We start from the raw sequence: 20,973 nt of genomic DNA, 5'->3' as shown, positions 1-20,973 counted from the left end.
TAACTGTTTAAACATCTCTTTGTTGCCTTTATATTATATATGTTCAACAAATTTAGGATCGTATTGTTTATGTACAATTTGTTTATTTTTAGTTCACTTTTTCTCACTTAGCCCAGAACTCAGAGGAGCATGAAATGCATGACTAGTTTGCATACATTTAGTATTGCTCAAAAGGATGTTTTAATGCCTTTGTCATGTTTTCTTCTGTGATGATTAGTGTATTGTTATTCTGCTATTACATCTTCTCTCTTCATTTTTTAATTGAAGTATAGTTGATTTATATATTATATTAGTTTTAATTGCATAATATAGTGATTGAATAATTTTATAGATTATACTCCATTTAAAATTATTATAATGGCTGTATGTGCTGTGCTATACATTATATCCTTGTATCTTATTTACTTTGTAGATAATAGTTTGTACTTAGTCCTGTATCTCTATCTTGCCCCTTCCCCCTTTCTCTCTCCCTGTTGGTAACCACTAGTTTGTTCTCTATATCTGTGACTTTGTTTCTGTTTTGTGTTTCTGTATTCATTTATTTTTTTTATTTTTTAGATTCCACATATAAATGATATAATACTTATCTTTCTTTCTTGACATATTTCATTGCACCTAATGCCCTCCAGTTTCATCCATATTGTTATAAATGGCAAAATTTTATTTTTTATGGCTGAATAATATTTTATTATATATCTCTCATATCTTCTTTATACATTCATCTGTTGGTGGAAACTGAGGTTGCTTGCTTTCATATGGTGGAAATTGCAAATAATGCTGGTAAGAACATTGGAGTACATGTATCATTTTGAATTAGTGTTTTCATTTCCTTCAAGTACATATGTATTAGTGGACTTGCTGGATCATATGATAGCTACATTTTTATGGTAGATAAATTTTGAGGCACCTCCATACTATTTTCCATAGTAGCTACACCAATTTATATTCCCACAAACGGTGTTTTAGGGTTCCCTTATCTCCATGTCATAGCTGATAATTGTTATTTGTATTCTTTTTGATGATAACCATTCTGACAGGTGTTAGGTGATACCTCACTGTGGTTTTATTTGATTTTTCTGATGATTAGTGATGTTGCACATCTTTTCATGTGCTGGTTGGCCATCTGCATGTTCTCTTTGAAAAAAATGTCTATTCTGTTCTTCTGCCTATTTTTATTCTGTTTATATTTGGTATTGAGTTGTATGAGTTGTTTGTATGTTTTAGATATTGATCCCTATCAGTCATATAATTTGCAAATATTTTCTCCCATTCAGTAGTTTGTCTTTTTGTTGTATTGATGTTTTTCTTTGCTGTGTAAAAGCTTTTAATTAGGTCCCATTTGTTTATATTTGCTTTTGTTTTCTTTGCCTTAGGAGGTGGATCCAAAAAAATATTATGGAAATTTTTGTCAATGAATGTTCTGCCTATGTTTTCTTTTAGGAATTTTATAGCTTCTGGTCTTACATTTAGGTCTTTAATCCATTTTGAGTTTATTTTGTATATGGTGTAGCCATATGGAAAAGGTTTGGCGATTCCTCAAAAAATTAAAAATTGATCCCTGGGTTGGGAAGATCCCGTGGAGAAGGAAATGGCAACCCACTCCAATCCTCTTGCCTGAAAAATCCCATGGATGGAGAAGCCTGGTAGGCTACAGTTGATGAGGTTGCAGAGAGTCGGATACGACTGAGCAACTTCACTTCATTTCATTTCATGATCCAGAACTCACTTCTAGGTGTATATCCTAAAGCAATGAAATCATTTCCATAGGGAAAGATAGCTGCACCCTCATGTTCATTGTTTCATTATTTACAATAGCCAAGGTATGGAAATAAGTATCTGTTGATGGGTGAATGGATAAGGAAAATATCCTGTACAGGTTTCTCACACTACTCAAAAGCAGAATGTTCCTATGAAACCTTTCTTAAGCTGAAATGGCCTAAAGTGAAGCAGCAGTTACCTTATGATACACACATCTCACTAACAGATGCATGAAATAAATCTAGATAAAACACACATGCTCACACACAGTTCAAACTATGATGACTTTATGCTAAGATACTGAGTGTAGTTAATGGGGAAGAAGCTTGGTGGTGCCACTCTAAAACAGATGCTGAATGCTATTTTCACTTTTTGCCTTTTTTCATATATGTGAAAAGTCTTCTCTGGATTTCTTTTAACTAACAAAAACTGGTACTAAAAGCCAACTGGTGTAAAGCAAACCTTTGAAAAAGCAGGATTCTATATATCCTGGAGGATATGTATCTCCTGGAGGAGGGCATAACAACCCACCCATTCCAGTATTCTTGCCTGGAGAATCCCATGGACCGAGGAGCCTGGTGGGCTACAATCTATAGGGTTGCATAGAGTTGGACACAACTGAAGCGACTTACCATCCAGTATGCACTAATATAGTATGTTGATTATTGATACTCATAACTAATATATAAACATTGTGTAATATAATTATTATTATATAATATTTTCTAAATAATATAAACTGTTATTCAACCATAAATAGAAGAAAATTCAATCTCAGACAACAAGGATGGATCTTGAGGGCTAAGTGACTTAAGTCAGAGAAAGTACTGAATGATCTCATTTATATGTGAAATAAAAAAAAAATAAACTCAGAAACAATAGAGTTGCAGTGGGCAGAGGGAAATTGGGTGATAATGGTCAAAAGGTACACACTTCCAGTTATAAAATGAGTAAATTAGGGGGATATAATGTATTACGTACTTGAAAATTGCTTAGAGTGTATCTTAAATATTCTTACTGCACCACACCCACACTGCCCTACACATGTAACTATGAGAGGTGATGGCTGTGTTAACTGGCCTTACTCTGGTAATCATTTTGCAATATATCGTTGTTGTTCAGTCCTTCAGTCATCTCCAACTCTTTGCACACACCAGGCTTGCAATATATATATCTATCACATCGGCATATTGTAGCCGTTAAACTTACCCTTTGTTATATGTCAATTATATCTCACTAAAGCTGGGGGAAAAAAGGTGTCTTCTTATTAGAACACAGATGAATTTGTACTGAATTGCAACGCAGGTGCTCTTGGGGGCTACCTACTTTCTTGGATCCTGTCATAAACCAAAACACCTCCAATGGCAACTCTACTATCCTCAATGCCTATATTCCCAAGTAACATTTATTGCCTCTTTATTCCTCTGTCATTTTCAATTCCATCACTGCTCAATCTCCTTGTCATTTCTTAGTTTGAATCCAAAGAGAAAGAAGTACATTGGCTCCAGCATTTTTTAAACTTGAACCAGTTCTCATTTATTGTCACAAGCCAACCCAATGAATTCACTGTCCTTGGATTAGATGCCTAGCCCAAGATGACTGACTTCTGTTTCTATGGGGACATGGAAATGTGGTACAAAGCCTGGCTGCCTAATAATTGCACTCATCAGGAATAATGGTTTCAGCAGCCTGCTGTGGTACTGGCAAGCAATGCATTTGGCCTATGGAGAACAGCAATTTATTCTCACTAATATATGACTTGGTAAATAACTATACTTTTTTTTTTTTACAATGTTTGTAATTAATTTACATTTCTGAAGTGTTTCATAGGCTAAAATTGTGTTCACTTACATAATTTCATGTGATACTTCAGAGGGGAATAGAAAATGGATCTTAATATTAAGATATGTTTTCCATGTGTGATATCTATACTATACAAATTATTCTGTATTTGGGAAATTTACAAGATACTTATGTTCATTTAGCAATCTGTTTCTTTTTCTTGAAAATGCTCACTAACTTGTTCTAATAAATAATAATTATCCCTGGATGTAGGAATAATTAACACTAAGTAGAGGATCATGTCATCTGCAAACAGTGAGAGCTTTACTTCTTCTTTTCCAATGATCCTCTACATAGAAAACCCTAAAGACTCCACCAGAAAATTACTAGAACTAATCAATGACTATAGTAAAGTTGCAGGATATAAAATCAACACACAGAAATCCCTTGCATTCCTATACACTAATAATGAGAAAACAGAAAGAGAAATTAAGGAAACAATTCCATTCACCATTGCAACAGAAAGAATAAAATACTTAGGAATATATCTACCTAAAGAATCTAAAGACCTATATATAGAAAACTATAAAACACTGGTGAAAGAAATCAAAGAGGACACTAACAGATGGAGAAATATACCATGTTCATGGATTGGAAGAATCAATGTAGTGAAAATGAGTATATTACCCAAAGCAATCTATAGATTCAATGCAATCCCTATCAAGCTACCAACAGCATTCTTCACAGAGCTAGAACAAATAATTTCACAATTTGTATGGAAAAACAAAAAACCTCGAATAGCCAAAGCGATCTTGAGAAAGAAGAATGGAACTGGAGGAATCAACCTACCTGACTTCAGGCTCTACTACAAAGCCACAGTTATCAAGACAGTATGGTACTGGCACAAAGACAGAAATATAGATCAATGGAACAAAATAGAAAGCCCAGAGATAAATCCACGCACATATGGACACCTTATCTTCGACAAAGGAGGCAAGAATATACAATGGATAAAAGACAATCTCTTTAACAAGTGGTGCTGGGAACTCTGGTCAACCACTTGTAAAAGAATGAAACTAGAACACTTTCTAACACCATACACAAAAATAAACTCAAAATGGATTAAAGATCTAAATGTAAGACCAGAAACTATAAAACTCCTAGAGGAGAACATAGGCAAAACACTCTCTGACATACATCACAGCAGGATCCTCTATGACCCACCTCCCAGAATATTGGAAATAAAAGCAAAAATAAACAAATGGGACCTAATTAACCTTAAAAGCTTCTGCACATCAAAGGAAACTATTAGCAAGGTGAAAAGACAGCCTTCAGAATGGGAGAAGATAATAGCAAATGAAGCAACTGACAAACAACTAATCTCGAGAATATACAAGCAACTCCTCCAGCTCAACTCCAGAAAAATAAATGACCCAATCAAAAAATGGGCCAAAGAACTAAATAGACATTTCTCCAAAGAAGACATACAGATGGCTAACAAACACATGAAAAGATGCTCAACATCACTCATTATCAGAGAAATGCAAATCAAAACCACTATGAGATACCATTTCACACCAGTCAGAATGGCTGCGATCCAAAAGTCTACAAGTAATAAATGCTGGAGAGGGTGTGGAGAAAAGGGAACCCTCTTACACTGTTGGTGGGAATGCAAACTAATACAGCCACTATGGAGAACAGTGTGGAGATTCCTTAAAAAACTGGAAATAGACATGCCTTATGATCCAGCAATCCCACTGCTGGGCATACACACTGAGAAAACCAGAAGGGAAAGAGACACGAGTACCCCAATGTTCATCGCAGCACTGTTTATAATAGCCAGGACATGGAAGCAACCTAGATGTCCATCAGCAGATGAATGGATAAGAAAGCTGTGGTACATATACACAATGGAGTATTATTCAGCCATTAAAAAGAATACATTTGAATCAGTTCTAATGAGGTGGATGAAACTGGAGCCTATTATCCAGAGTGAAGTAAGCCAGAAAGAAAAACACCAATACAGTATACTAACACATATATATGGAATTTAGAAAGATGGTAACAATAACCCTGTGTACAAGACAGCAAAAGAGACACCGATGTATAGAACAGTCTTATGGACTCTGTGGGAGAGGGAGAGGGTGGGAAGATTTGGGAGAATGGCATTGAAACATGTAAAATATCACGTATGAAATGAGTTGCCAGTCCAGGTTCGATGCACGATACTGGATGCTTGGGGCTGGTGCACTGGGACGACCCAGAGGGATGGAATGGGGAGGGAGGAGGGAGGAGGGTTCAGGATGGGGAACACATGTATACCTGTGGCGGATTCATTTTGATATTTGGCAAATCTAATACAGTTATGTAAAGTTTAAAAATAAAATAAAATTTAAAATAAAAAAAAAAAAAAAGAATAATCAAGCAATACTTTTCTGAAGGGGAAAAAAAAAAAAAAAATTAACACTAAGAATGATAGTTGATAGAATCACACAGTTGATAGAATTTCTGGAAAGAGCTGTATACCTCACTCAATTCAACATCTTCATTTTAACAATGCTGTGTCCATTTATCCATCTTTCTTTAGATCATTAAGGAAGACATGCTCTGATTTTTAATTATCTTTGCAATAAATTCTTGGAATTAATCACCTAGGGAAAGATGTTTTCTTTCATAAAATGAAATACTTATTTTTGTTGGAAATAAGGTTACAGAACTTGTATTTCTGTCTTTGTAATAGCTGTGAGAAAGCACAGGGCTGGATTTAATTTTGAAAACAATTATATGGGCATATTTTTCAAAACAATTATTGTCTTCAATTCATTAGACAAATTATTGAGTGAACAAAACTATGGGTTAAGCATTTTGTAGGCCTTTATATTTAGCTGTAGTTTGTATATGTTTATCTAATAATGTATTTCCATTTGCTTGTGTAAATGCATATTTCCATTTTCATGCAAGCCACCTCAGTCATTTGGAAAAGTAGTTTTCCAGTCAGGTAAATCTTATCGAGCACATACTGTGGGTTCAAAAGTGTTTCAGTGAAAAGCTAATAGGAGTAAATACTGTGGAGGGACATATATTCTAGTGAGGTTTTGACATAGAAGATTAGGAAAACTGTTAGTAATAAAATAAGTTGAAAACGCCTCCATGCCATGACATAATTCCCCTTGCTTCATGGTGCCAAGGACATTACTGAGAATAATGAAACCTGCTAATCCAAACAAAATGAAGTATATCAGCAATTGATTTAACTTTTAGCATTAATAATGGAGTAAAACCTTGGGAAGAGCTGATGGTGCAAGATGGTGAGTTGTATTGCTAGCTTAGCAGAATATCTATAGAGAAATATACTATAAGTATATATATACACACATACACACATACATATGTATATACACACAATATATTTATATACATATATATGTGTATATATATGTGTTAGGCAGAGTAAATGCATATATAATGTATATGTTTACAGATATAATTGACCCTTGAACAACACAGATTTCATCTGCACAGATCCACTTATAGGCAGATTTCTTTCTATAGTAAATGCTATAATACTACCTAATCTGAGTTTGGTTGAATCCACAGATGTGGAATTGAGAATATGGTGGAACCATTAATTCAGAAGGCAGACTGTAAAGGTATAGAAGAATTTTTATATGTGCTGATGGTTGTCACCCTAACTCCTGTGTTGATTAAAAGAGTCAACTCTGTATAATATACACACACATATAACACATGTATACACACATATATATAGATACCACATATTGCATATGTAAAATAAAAGGGAAACATTTTGCACATTTTGGATAGTATTGTTTTCTAATAGAACAGGAATAATGAATACTTGTGTATCTTTTATACAGTTTGCCTCTCTGTTTAGCTAAGTAGGTGCTCAATATATCTTCAGTGAATAAGTGAACAAGAAAGAAACTGCTTTCAAAGCATTATAGGAAAATAGGATGCTCACTGTAGATAAATGTAGATAAAAGCTGAATACTAATGATACTAGAGCACAACATAGGCTTTGATTATGTGACAGTGTTTTATAAATAGTATAAGTTTGCATACAAATTATAGATGTTCAAAAAGTGGCAGGGCAGCTTCTTTCACTGAGACATACCTAGTTAATTCAGGGCCTTTCACATAATACATGCTCATTAGATTTAGTTGTATTAATTTTTTAAAAATGCACATTAAATGCTAATATGAGCATGTCTAAAAACAAAAGTTTTAAAATAGGTTATGTTAGCTACTTAGTAATTAAAATGAACTGACTTTGATTAATATTAAGTATTAACCAGTTTTGAAATACTAACTTTCAAAGCCTTATAAACAGTGAAGTAGCACAACTCTGGCACTAATTGGGTCTTCCTGGGAGCCTAATAAGGCTGAATGTCTTTTACTTAGGAATGCTACTTAGCGCTTTCTCCTCAGAAGGAGGCTGGAGTGAAGGTGGCTGGGACTTTGCTTCTTGTGTCCCTTCCAATGATGATCACCTATAAGCTGGCTAGAACACTAAGACCCACCTCCTCACAGAAACATCTGCAGGGACACTCATCATTGCTTAAAAAACTGTTAGGAAGGACTAGTATTATTAGTGAATGACCTCCTAAGGCAGAAGGAACTGAATGCTTACTGGCTTCTACCAATGTCCACGCAGAATCACTGCCTCTTACCACTTTCTGCCAGCAAGGCGTTAAGTAGAGGATTCCAAGGCTGGAATGGAGATGGCTCCCCCTGGTTTCCTTGTTCCTGTAAGTGGTGATTGCCCCTGTGCTCCTAGTAGGTCAGAGGACTCAACTTTCTCTTTGCTCTTTATTTTTGTGTCAGATTTGTCTGAAGAATCTGGAGAAATTTCTCTTGGAGAAATGCTTTTCTCTTGGTTTTCCTCCTACCTCACTAGTCTCTCTTCCTTCGTCTTTTCCCTGGCTTTTTCATAATTCCCTAGCCTCTAAATTTTGTGGTAGCTCAGGACTTGCATACATTTCTACTGATGCATAAAAAAATTACATCAAAGTTGGCTCAGATGGTAAAGAATCTGCCTGCAATGCAGGAAACCCAGGTTCGATCCCCAGGTGGAGAAGATCCTCTTGAGAAGGGAATGGCTACCCATTCCAGTATTTTTGCCTGGAGAACTCTATGGACAGAGGAGCGTGGTGGTCCCTGCTTGGGGTCTTTGGTCTTTGTGTCACAAAGAATCAGAAAAAACTGAGCAACTGACACTTTCCAATTGTTTTAAACAGCACACATATAATCTCACAGTTTCTTTGGGTCAGAAGTCTAGATGCAGCTTAAGTAGGTCTTCTGAAAGACTGCAGACAAGGTGTCAGCTGGTGTGGAGGTAACATCTGAATCTTTACTAGAGAAGAATATATTTCCAAGCTAAACGGGTTGTTGGCAAAATATATTTTCTTAAGGCAATAGAAGTGAGGGCTTCATTTCTTGGCTGAAGTTTAGAGACATTACAAGAAGCCAGCTAGAGGCTGCCCTCGGTTCTTTGCCTAGTGGGTTCCCCAACATGGCTCTTGCTTCACAGAAATCAGCTAGCAAGGGAAAATCTCCAACACTTTGGGCACTATATACTTTATTGTAATACTGTGGTCACAGTGTCAATCATGTGCATGCTGTCATGTATTCTGTTGGTTAGAAGCAAGTTGCAGGTCCTGCCCACATTCTAGGGAATGGGAATCAAACAAGAGCATGATCCCCAGGAGGCAGGAAGGAGTGAAGCACCTTAAGAATCCACTCACCTCTAAGGCTGGTCTCTGTCATCTTTCTTCTGTCTGTACTCACTTCCTCTTATATCTCATGTCTTTATACTATCAATGAGTTTACAACCCTGTTTTATATTTAAAACTTGATATCCTTCTGTAAGGGGCTTCCTCTGTAGCTCAGCAGTAAAGAATCCAGTGTTCTCACCAGGAAAAATCTCATGGACAGAGAAGACTGATAGGCTAACAGTCTGTAGGGTCACAAGAGACAAGTGTGACTGAGTTGGCACACACAAGCAGATACAAATCCTTCTGTAAACTCCACACTGATAAGACACTGCATTCTTTATATTGTTCCTCTTGAGTATGTCTGATAGATACCTAAAAAATTAAAATATCCAAAGTCAAAATAATTGTTTCCCCTAATAGTAAAAATAATTGCTTTACCAGTGGTTTCACAGTCCCACTAAATGGCAGCTATATTCTATGCTTTCAGTTCCTCAGATCAAGAAACTTGTGTCATTCTTGACTCTTCTTCTCTCTTATCCAAGACCCAAGTTATTAAATCTCTTACTTTTTAATTGGTCATTTCTTGATTATCCTTATCAATGTAAAGAAATTTAGGAAAACAATAGAATGGGAAAGACGAGATCTCTTCAAGAAAATTAGAGATACCAAGGGAATATTTCATGCAATGATGGGCACAATGAAGGACAGAAACAGTATGGACCTAACAGAAGCAGAAGATATTAAGAAAAGGTGGCAAGAATACACAGAAGAACTATACAGAAAAGATCTTCATGACCCAGATAACCACAATGGTGTGATCACTCACCTAGAGCCAGACATCCTGGAGTGCAAAGTCAAGTGGGTCTTAGGAAGCATCACTACGAACAAAGCTAGTGGAGGTGATGGAATTCCAGGTGAGCTATTTCAAATCCTAAAAGATGATTCTGTGAAAGTGGCGCACTCAATATGCCAGCAAATTTGGAAAACTCAGCAGTGGCCACAGGACTGGAAAAGGTCAGTTTTCATTCTAATACCAAAGTAGCACAATGCCAGAGAATGTTCAAACTACCACACAATTGCACTCATCTCACACGCTAGCAAATTAATGCTCAAAATTCCCGAACCTAGGCCTCAACAGTACGTGAACTGAGAATTTCCAGATATTCAAATTGGATTTAGAAAAGACAGAGAAACCATAGATCAAATTGCAACATCTGTTGGATCATAGAAAAAGCAAGAGAATTCAAGAAAAACATCTGCTTCATTGACTATTCTAAAGCCTTTGACTGTGTGGATCACAAGAAACTGTGGAAAATTCTTAAACAGATGGGAATACCAGACAATCTTACCTGCCTCCTGAGAAATCTGTATGCAGGTCAAGAAGCAACAGTTAGAACTGGACATGGAACAAAGACTGGTCCATAATAGGGAAAGGAGTACGTCAAGGCTGTATATTGTCATCTTGCTTATTTAACTTACATGCAGAGCACGTCATGTGAAATGCTGGACTTGATGAATCACAATCCAGTTTGTGATGAATCACAAACTGGAATCAAGGTTGCAGGGTGAAATATCAGTAACCTCAGATATGCAGATGACACCACATTTATGGCAGAAAGTGCACAGGAACTAAAGAGCCTCTTGATGAAAGTGAAAGAGGAGGGTGAAAGAGCTGGCTTAAAAACACAACATTCAAAAAACAGATCATGGCATCCAGTCCCATCACTTCATGGTAAATAGATGGGGAAAACAATGGAAACGGTGAGAAATTTTATTTTCTTGGGCACCAAAATCACTGCAGATGGTGATTGCAGCCATGAAATTAAGAGACTCTTGCTCCTTGGAAGAAAAGCTATGACAAACCTAGCATATCAAGAAGCAGAGATATTACTTTGCTGACAGTGGTCATGTGTGGATGTGAGATTTGGACCATAAAGAAAGCTGAGCTCTGAAGTTCGATGCTTTTGAACTGTAGTGTTGAGAAGAGTCTTTTGACTTTTGAATGTCCTTGGACCACAAGGAGATCAAACAAGTCAGTCCTAAAGGAAATCAGTCTTGAATATTCATTGGAAGGGCTGATGCTGAAGCTGAAGCTCCAATACTTTGACCACCTGATGCAAAGAACTGATTCATTGGAAAAGACCCTGGTGCTGGGAAAGATTGAAGGCAAGAGGCAAAGGGGACGGCAGAGGATGAGATGGTTGGATGGCATCACCAACTTGATGGATATGAATTTGAGCAAGCTTCAGGAGTTGGTGATGGGTAGGGAAGCCTGATGTGATGTAGTTCATGGGGTCACAAATAGTTGGACCTGATCCTTATGTTCAGGTAGCACTGGGACCTGATCTAAAATATAGGTAGGTCCCTTGGCGACTCTGGCAACTGGAGTCATATGGTACTTTTCAAGTAACCATTTCAAGTAACCATTGGCTGGTATCTGTTTTCTACCAGCCAGCTCAGTCATAATGAGAAGTAACCATTTCTGGTACTTTTCAAGTAACCATTTCAAGTAACCATTGGCTGGTATCTGTTTTCTACCAGCCAGCTCAGTGCCTGCTTCTACCGGGATGGACCACGTGACACTCCAACCCCTCAGCTTTCTGACTTTGCTGCTGATGGAAACTCTTGTGATTTTACAATGTGCCAGAGTTGCCTCTCACCAAACAGGTCTGCTTTTGCCTTAATGAACCTCTCAGTACAGAGTAGGAGGTGCAGGTAATGGGAGTCACATACCTCCTGTCTTAATATACTCTGTCTTCAGGGTTCTCTCTTCTTGGGCCTTCCCGCTTTTCTTCCATTATTCTTTTTGTTCTTCTTTCATACCCACATTTTGGAAAACTTATTATCTGTTTCTGGCTAGGTAGGGCTTCCCATCATCCATTTACACTTTGGTCGAAAGTATTGAATAAATAATACCATTTTCTCCAGGTGTATTTTTATAGAATAGAAAAAAAGTGTTCCTGTGACTAGAATTTGAGGCATTAATGTGATGGTGAATTTGATTTAGGGCACAAACAGTAGAGACATTCATAATTGTTTCCTTGAACTCGCATGGATGAGGTAGCTGCCTGTATTTGTACATATTAGGTGAACCTTGATCAGAACTCTGCCTATTTGAGCTTGGATACAGGTAAATGGTGACTCATGGAGGCAGCTGACAGATAAAAGAGTGTGGTCTCTACTACATGGGTTTAGAAAATTTTACAGACTCCTTCTGTATCTCCATAGGAAGGCAGGAACCATGTCCCCTTCCTTCCATATGCTTTGCAATTCTTTTCTTTGTACTTTATTTCTTCAAGTTTATTTAATCAGGTGTCACTTGTATAAAATATTTATTGTTGGTGGAGTAGTCTATGGTGATTTTCTGGATAATATAGCTCACTCTTTACTTTTTGCCTTTTTCTGTTTCCTTGAAACCTCATACTAATTCTCTAATTATATTTTTAGGAATCTGAATCTTGAACTTTGTGAGGAGAACATCTGAGCTTCAGTGTTCCTGTCAGGTAATGACAAGATATGGAAAAGGCCCATAGCGCCAAGATTAGAAATTTCACTATGAGTGTCAATTTTAGATAATTTTAAGGAACTCATTTTTTTATGGGGGGAAAAAAAAGCTAAAGTGCTAGTAAGAAATTATAAACAAATAAAATTAACAACAAAGCCGGGGTGAAAAGTTGTATGTACTTCTAAGCAGTGTATTTATTATTCAGAATTAGTCCCACCACAGAAAGACTGGGGGCATATGTAAATAGGTAAATGTTTCCAAAATAAGATTAATTCCTATCAGTCAAAAATGTTTTATTTGAGAGATTAATTTGATAATCTTAAAATTAAAGCAGTTGGATGAAAAATAAAATGTGTTTATTGCCAGCAAACATTTTGGAGAGGTAAACACTTATTGCAAGTACTGTACAGGCTTAGAAAGATCTTTTTTTTAGCTAGCTAAGACCACCATTTGTTTTAAAATGCCATCCATCATTTCAGTGTTAAGAGCGCCCCCTGGTGTGATTGTATAATCATGCTTATGAGAAATTTAGGCACTATCCTTTTTCATTTTAAAACATTTTTATTGAGTACTCTTTTATTGATACATATAGTTGATTTTTAATATTATCTTAACTTCAAATATACAGTACAGTGATTCAGAATCTTTGTATATTATACTCCATTATAAGTTATTAAAAGATAAAACTTAAAATTCTGTGTCCTGTACAATATCCTTTGTTACCTTTTTTATATACTGTTTTTTAAATCTCATTTTTCTATTATATGGTGATAGGACTTCTTTTCCTGCTATGCCAACCAGACCAGTATGGTGTGTAACTATCTGAAGAAATGTGAATTTATTTTTTTCCTTGCCCTTATCCATTTTTATATCTGGAATCAGTGGTGAACCTGAATGTAGAATTTGGGAATACTAAGCCATAAACTCCTTAAGTTAAAGTTAATGATCAGTAATATATGCTTTGGTAAATATGAAATTATATACTGAGATAAAATTTTACAGGATAATAAAATTCTTTGATGGTGATAGCTTTGTTAAGTGCCAAATTTCTATAAACAGTTTCTTTTTGGTAAACTCATGAACATTTTAATAATTAAATATGAGAATTAAGACATCACATTTTACTTTTGAAATATTCATTGTGTGAAAAAATTGATCTTAAGTTCTCTAAGTTTTTTTTTTATATTCTAGTACCCTCCTATAACCACAGAAATTCCAAATATAAACATAATAATTCATCCTTGAATCATAAACAGAACTCTTACCCACCCCCTGAAATCACCCTCACTCCTGTAAATTATCATTCAAATGTGGCAACAGATTGTCTGTTTTATAACTTCATTTTCCTTTGCATTTAATATTTAGTCCTTGGGGTATAATTAAACCATCCTTGCAAACTGAAAATGTGTATATTATTCTAAACTACATTTCTGTAAATTTGGTAATTGCAGTTATATTCCCCCTACTCTCTCTTCTCCAAACTTAAATTATCATGATGATTTTAACCATTTCTTTTAGGTTCTGTGTTCTAAACATGATCATTTAGAGGGCTATCACACTGAACTCTTTGGAGTAAACTGGTTTTACTTTCATTTTCTTCTATATGGTACCTCTTTCACTGAATTCTGAAGTTACAAGCTCAGCACAGGATTAATATTATTTCCTGGCCTGTTAAAAGGATATTTTCTAAAATATAGAATTAAAAAAATCAGAACAGTGAACGTATGATAGTTGACCTGTATTTGAATCTGTTGTTGAAATTTACTAGCATTGTGACCTTGAATAAGTCAGTATCCATTTCAGAGCCTTAATCTCTCTGTAAAAGGGGAATGCAAATTGCTACTTTGCAGAATATTGTTAATTCATCATTTATATTAATATGCATTTAAGATTTACTATCTGCCAGATTTAAGGCTGGATGCCTCGTGAGCATTTTATTCTCAAAATAATTCTGTGAAGTGGGTGCTGTTATTTCTGTGTTATTGATGAGGCTTAGGCCAAGATTTCTATTGTTATCTTTCTGATTTAAAATGAGCTTATAAACACTATGCTTTGTATTTGTTTAAATCATACTTACTCATTTCTGTTAATTCATTGATTTTATTGGCTGGATGGCATTACTGACTCGATGGACGTGAGTCTCAGTGAACTCCGGGAGTTGGTGATGGACAGGGAGGCCTGGCATGCTGCGATTCATGGGGTCGAAAAGAGTTGGACACGACTGAGCGACTGATCTGATCTGATTGTCCTTAAGGTCAAATTATCTCCCAATATACAAACGTACAAGAACCCAATCTTTTGAAAAAGAAGAGCTGGATCTTTTAATATGGATGCTCTTTATATTTGGAAAACAGAATTACTTCGGAGATTTATTCTTCTACACAATTTTTTCAAACCAGGCAATGCATTAAGAGGTTATTAGCATGGTTGAGCTGATAGTAGTGACAAGGACTATTGGGTTAGTGAACCTTGAGGTACTTTTATGCATACTATAATAAATGCTAATTTTAGGAACTGTTGCATGCTTCCAACTCACCATTTCTGCTGGTTTTCTCTGGAGCTGGAACCATAATCTATTCCTTTGTGCCTTATTAATTACTAGGAATGGCTTTGTGAAGACTACATCATTTTCCTTAAGGTTTAAGAATTTTACCTCATGTTTTAGATACCAGATTTTATTCTTTAATTGCTACAGAAGCTAATATAAGTTTCTCATTTTGCTAATAAGTTGTTTTGAAGACTACTAAACAACTCACTAAGGAAACGGTGTGAACAGGCTTGTTCTTTTGGAACACTATCTCTAGGAAAATCATCATTATTGAATCCATGAATGAGTGAAGAAATAGGAGTTGTTTTAGTTTTCTACCCTCATTTCTGTCCCATTTCTGAACTTAGTCTCCTGCCTGCCCATTACATACACATACACACACAGCATTTGGTGAGTTTATTCTTTGACTTGTTTAATGTTCGTGGAATCCAGTCTCTTTTTTTCCCCAAATCCTCTAATATTGTTTTAGAACATATTTTTCATTGTAACAATTGGAATACTCCTTTATTTTTCATATTTTTCATTGGAACAATCATATTTTTCATTGAAACAATCATATTTTTCATTGGAGCAGTCGGAATACTCCTTTAACTGAATTCTCCCTCCAGTGTTACCTGTCTCCAATAAATTGTCCCTGGTAGCACCAGAATAATTTTCTTAAAACTTAGAGCTAGTAACAGCTTAAAATTATTCATTGTCTCATTGTTCAGAAAGACTCTTTGGTTCTTGCTTACCTGTCTTCTGATTTGCCTCACTACCATTGTCTTTACCCTTTGAATTCTGTGCTTTGCACTACTGAATATGTTACACATCCCAGAATGCTTTTCACTTTCTTTGTCTTCCTGAGCCTTTATGCACTAATGCATTTGCCTTTATGCTGGTAACATCCTTCTGCATTTCATCTGGTAAGCTCCACTTTTTCTTCTCTGACAGTCAGTCCTTCCCTCTCAAAACTCACCCCACAAGCACATAGAGAGTCTAAGTGCTTCTTTAGTGGACAATTGCAAGATCCTATGCTCACTTCTGTTGTTACAAAGTTTAAATTAAGGAGGGCAGCTTTAAAGCTAGTATTGTGTTATATTATTCAACATACCACAGAGCCAGATATTTAGAAAACGCTCAGGACTACTTTATTTATAAAGCCCATAAAGAAGCTTGATGAAAAATAAATATTGTGTTAGGATTCCCATGAAGATCCCATGCCTCAGTCAGGCTTGTGGATCTGATTGATTTCTGTCAGCCGGGCAGGATAGTGAAGCAGCCATCAGCTGACTTTATATGCTCTTTCATTTACATTGAATCTTTTACATTTTCACTTAAATTGACTTTTTCCCAGCATGCATGCACTTCTCAGTACCCCTGTGTGACAGCAATTTCTTGTGACTTGTTCTGTACTCATTCTCTTCTTCTTACTTGTGGAGTCAAGAGAAAGAAAAAAACCCCCACAAATTTCCCATTATCTCATTCTCCTTGTTGTTATGGGAGACAATCTGCCATAATTCTGTCTAATGAAATATAAACAAAAATCCGATGAAATTCCTGGGATATTTCTGCATTCTTGATGTTGATTTTATCTTGTCTTCCTTCTGGCCTTTTCTTTCTTGTTCCTGGAAGGTGCACATGATGACTGGAACCTTGCTACTTTGAAAGATTAGGAATATTGCTGAAATTTTAGCCATGACTTCCTTGAACTTCCAAATCAATATCAGTAATCTTCTTCCCTTGAACTTATTATGCGAGACAAGTGTCACCATTTTGTGTTTAAGTCATTGTTATTTGAATTTTCTGTTGCATCAACTGACTCGGTTCCCAAATTGATACTTCTTACAGTTGAAATGAATGTGTTGGAAGTTAGTGGTATAAGTTTTTCACCTATTCCACGTGTTTTGCATCTGGTAACTCAACAGCCATGTATTTAGACCTATTGTCATCATATACTACACTAGACACTAACATATAAGGTCTAGAACACCATTCCTATGTAGGTGGCTTACAGTCCCATAGATGCATATAAACAAAATTAATTGTGATATTATATATGAACTATGATGAATTATGACAATAGAATATGAAATAGAATATATAATATGGTAAACACCTCAGCAGTATATGTAAAAAGCCTAAGTGTGTACAGAAGACAGTATTTACAATTTGATCAAGCTCTCCTAAAAACAAAGCTGCAATTTTTGAAATCAGAGAAATGAACCTCTTTTCTGGGATTTCAGGCACCCTGGACAGGACAGTGTGGGTGGTTACTTACCTTTATGGGTCTGTCTTCTGACTCTTACTAATAATTAAAATGAACACAGTCTTTGAAACCAGAGATAAAAATCCACACTCTGAATTGCTGACAGGCTATCTTTGGAAAGTCAAATTGGTGAAAAGCAATCTGTGGAGAAGGAGTGGCAAGAAATGACACAGGAAGTTGCCAAGGATTCTATTGACACAGAATAGTAAGCCAAGAGCTGTGACAAGGATGGCAGTAAACAAGGAACTGAAGCTCGGTGGTTGAAAGGCAAGAGTTAGTTAATGGAGAGAGACATCAAAACATCAGGCAGCCAACAGCCCGGAACAAACTCACAATGAGGGAGGGCTAGGGAACAAGCCTCCTCAAGAGAGCACAAAAATAGGCTGCTCTTCTCCGGGACTCTCGGCAAAGTCTGTGAGGAAAGCCAGAAACAGATCATAATAAAGACACTATTTATAAAATTACAGCAACTCAAAGGAGTTAAAAGGAGAAAATGGTCTCAAAATAGAGCATAAAAATTAATCCGTCAGTGTTTTGAAAAGCACTAAACATTCAAAGAACTTGCTTCAAAAAGAGAGTCCAGGGACATTGGCATTGATTTCAGTGCTTGATCTTGAAGTGATGTTTTTTTGGTACAGATTTTGAAATGAAAAAATGTTCAGGAAAGGCAAAAATCAATGTGGAATAAAATTTCTGGGCTTGGGCCAAATGCCATTCAGAATTCTCAGGTCTTGGGCTAAACTACAGAAGGAAATTTGAGCACGTTACTGTTTCTTCTAACTGTGACACGGGGTTTTCCCAGAAGATGAATGAGAGGAAAGCTGCCAGTGATCCAGGTTTGAATAATAAGGACTGGCCATCTCTAGTCTACCACACACTTGAGAGAAGCTATGAATACCAATCAGGCAACAAGACATGTTGTGTGATCACAGAATACTCCATACTTTTGCTCTACTCAGGATTAATGAACCAAGTTATGCTTTGATAGATGACTCCCAGAGTCTGATAGAAAGTTATAGATACTTTTCTGTGGCACAGTTCCAGTCTTCCTGAAAAAGAAAAAAGAGGATAACTAACAAAAATAAAGAGATATTTTGGCTTCTATGACCATATTGCATCTGCATTCTTCATCTAATGAAGGATGCTAATTACCTTGTTAAAATGGAATTTGATCAAGAGTGATTTTCTGGTGTGTGTGTGTGTGTGTGTGTGTGTGTGTGTATATATTTAATTTTTATATATTTTTATATCTGAAATATTAAATCATTTAATACAAATTAAATTATTTCTAATGTAAGACATATAGATAGTTCATTCATGATTTTGTTTTTTTTTTTTTTATAACTTTTAAAGTGCTTGCTGCCTCTGAGGAAGCATAATTATTTTGCATGATGTCAAATGCCACAGAATAAGGGTTTGACCTAAATACCTTTTACCTTTTCTTCATAATTTGATGCTTATCTAGAATATGCAAATTCATCTAAATTTTCTAGGAACTATTTTGCTTGTAGTTGGCAGGCTGCTTTGCTTCATCTGTGAAACACTAATGTGCTTTCTACTGTTTTCTAGATTTATGTTCTAGGCATCCAGAATTCAGTAAATGCCTATGTTCACTTTATTCATGTCTTCTCTTTTTGCAGTAGCTTCAGTTATTTCAACCTCAGTCTCAGAATGAGGAGTTTTGACCTTTGGTGTCTTTTTCATTTATAAATCTGTTCTATGGTTTATTATTATTATTGTCCTTAACCAAACCTTACCTTGCTTTTTAGTATTTCTGAAATGTAGCAAACAGCATGAGGCTGTATGTGTGCATACATGCTCAGTTGCTCAGTAATATCCGATTCTTTGTGACCCCATGGACTACAGCCTGCCAGGCTCCTTTATACATGGGATTTTCCAGGCAAGAATATTGGAGTGGGTTGCCATTGCCTCCTCCAGGGAATCTTCCTGACCCAGGGATCAAACCCGAATCTCCTGCATCACCTGCATTGTCAGGTGGATTCTTTAACACTGAGCCACCTGGGAAGCCCATGAGGCTATATAGAAACACAAAAAAGAGAATGTTATAAAAAACTCTTGGTGGATATATAATCATCATTACTTTTCTAAGAGCCCTGTCTCTTCCTGTTGATGAAAACTATCTCCAATAATATATTCCTGATTTTGATAAACAAGGTTATGATTATAGTGAGTCATTAATATTTGATGAATATAACTTGAAAATTACATTAGATTTCCAAAAGAGATCAAGGTCATATAATAATCAGGAATTAATTATGAATTTGCAAAGAAGTTTTATTTAAAGAGGTATTTTGTTTTTAACTTCTCAGTATCTTCCTTAGATTATTTATATAGGAAGATATTTTTTTCTTTCAAGAGTTTTCACCTATAGAAAACCAAAGTTAATGTTTTCATTTATTTGTGCCTCTACTTGTATGTTTGGGTTGGATCTCACTTACATGTTGCACAGGCTTCCCCAGGTAAGTCTGATGCACACCAGTATTATAAGAACATTCTAAAATACTCAATAAATGCAGAGTGAAAACTATTATAATGAGAAGATACTTAAAAATATGTTTAAGGTTTCTGTGTTGACTTCAAATTAAATATAATTGCAAAGTATGTGTTGTGGACTGAATGTTTGTGTTTCCCCAGAATTCATTTGTTAATTCATTCATCAAAATTCATTTGATGGTATTAGGAGGTGGAGCCTTTTGGAGTTCATTAGTTTAGATGAAGTCATGAGAGTGGAGACCCCATAGTGGGAACAGTGTTAAATGTTAGAGGATTATCAATATAATTAATATAAGAAGGGGAAGAGACTAGAGCTCTATGTGAGGACACAGTGATCTATGATACACTGCAAGCCAGGAAGAGAGCTCTCACCAGGAACCAAATCTGCCAGCACTTTGATCTTAAACTTTGCGGCCTCCAGAAGTGAGAAATTGTATTGTTCAAGCAGTCCAGTCTATGTATTTTGTGTTACAGTGGCCTGAACAGATTTAATGGTATGAATTGGAAGCCAGAAACAAATTGAAAATTTAAATACCTTTTTCTTTTTTTTTGAGTTTGGAATAGCTCTTTTACTAGCATTGAACTCTTTTTTTTTTTTAATTTTATTTTTAAACTTTACAATATTGTATTAGTTTTGCCAAATATCGAAATGAATCCGCCACAGGTATACCTGTGTTCCCCATCCTGAACCCTCTTCCCTCCTCCCTCTCCATACCCTCCCTCTGGGTTGTCCCAGTGCACCAGACCCAAGCATCCAGTATCGTGCATTGAACCTGGACTGGCGACTCATTTCATACATGGTATTATACATGGTTCAATGACATTCTCCCAAATCTCCCCACCCTCTCCCTCTCCCACAGAGTCCATAAGACTGTTCTATACA

At 36.0% G+C, this 20,973-nt stretch overlaps 1 protein-coding gene across 6 annotated transcripts in view; it reads left to right on the top strand.

Moving 5' to 3' along the window:
* LOC129657828 (cytochrome c oxidase subunit 7B2, mitochondrial) overlaps positions 1-20,973 on the top strand; it is a 141,371-nt gene that overhangs the window by 44,803 nt on the left and 75,595 nt on the right. For 2 of the 6 annotated variants that reach the window (XM_055588474.1, XM_055588469.1), the window contains exon 2: positions 12,723-12,778. The exons of 1 other annotated variant lie outside the window; for it this stretch is intronic. The gene's annotated coding sequence lies outside the window, so the exon portion shown is untranslated. Of the gene's footprint in view, positions 1-8,265; positions 8,310-11,816; positions 11,991-12,722; positions 12,779-20,973 lie in introns of those variants that run through there. 3 more of the 6 variants (XM_055588470.1, XM_055588471.1, XM_055588473.1) reach the window with 3 other exon arrangements.

Source organism: Bubalus kerabau, chromosome 7, assembly GCF_029407905.1.
Source record: "Bubalus kerabau isolate K-KA32 ecotype Philippines breed swamp buffalo chromosome 7, PCC_UOA_SB_1v2, whole genome shotgun sequence".
NCBI classification, from domain to species: domain Eukaryota; kingdom Metazoa; phylum Chordata; class Mammalia; order Artiodactyla; family Bovidae; genus Bubalus; species Bubalus kerabau.
Note: the sequence above shows the minus strand (reverse complement) of the source record. Positions and strands in the feature narration are given on the sequence as shown.